The sequence below is a fragment of the Corvus cornix genome, chromosome 2, assembly GCF_000738735.6.
Source record: "Corvus cornix cornix isolate S_Up_H32 chromosome 2, ASM73873v5, whole genome shotgun sequence".
NCBI lineage: Eukaryota > Metazoa > Chordata > Aves > Passeriformes > Corvidae > Corvus > Corvus cornix.
Window position 1 is genome coordinate 111,777,953 of NC_046333.1, and position 951 is coordinate 111,778,903.

Sequence of the window (951 nt, forward strand, 5' to 3'; positions counted from 1 at the left end):
AACGTGAATTTCAAGTGACATTTGGTCTCTCACAGTATCACTCAGTGTCTTCCTCTAGCCATGAGGAGAAAATAATTTGCACTGTAAAAACAAAAAATGCTCAGCTCTGATCAACGTTAAAAACTTAAATCATCCATATCGTGAAAACGTGTCTCAAAATTGATTCATTTTAATCCTTACGAAACTGCTCCAGGAAAAAGCATCTTCAAAACAGCGGCCCCGCAGATGGAGAATGCGGGCATCGATCCCGCTACCTCTCGCATGCTAAGCGAGCGCTCTACCATTTGAGCTAATTCCCCTTGGCTAGTCCCCCCCTCCCCTCACTCACGGTTCCCGCTGTCACTTTCCTCGCTGGCGGAGTAGCCACACAGCACGCTGAACGTGGCCCGCTGTCTCCCGACACAAACAAAACTTCCTCCCCCGAATCACGGTAGCTGGGCAGTCCGAGCCCTTCTAATCCCCTCCCGAAGTCCCCGGCAGGCAGTAAGAGCGCACAGCCTTCCAGTGAAACGCAGAAAAAATTAGGACTTCCTGCAAGCGCACTGCTTTTGACAGCCGCAGTGGGAATTTTGCCTAATCCGGTATCTGGACTCCTCGAGGCAACAGCAAGCGCCTTGTTAAGCGGAGCTGCATCTGGATAACATCCGGGTTGTGCTTCTAGGCAATCGCAGACTTATGCTCACACCAAACAATTATTACTGCTTAAGAGAAATCTGGATATATTTAAATACTGTATTTTTCTAAACCAGATTTTTCCTATTTGTAATCCCTAGGTGGAAGACAATCAGCTAAATTACTTTACCCTTCTCCACAAAATATACATCCTTCTCCATATATAAAATATTTATGACTGAATAGGTAGGGTTCTTCCAGGTCTTTTTTTCTTGTGGCAAGAGCCTGGGTTCATGTTACAAAAAAGGGGTAAAAAAAAAAAAAGCACCCAGGCAAATG

General features: G+C 45.6%; 1 non-coding gene across 1 annotated transcript; it reads right to left on the reverse strand.

Annotated features, from left to right (window-relative positions):
- Window positions 1-226: 226 nt before the first annotated feature.
- On the reverse strand, window positions 227-299 carry TRNAA-AGC. Its single transcript has one exon. It is a non-coding gene; the product is annotated as a tRNA-Ala (tRNA).
- Between the last annotated feature and the right edge of the window lie 652 nt (window positions 300-951).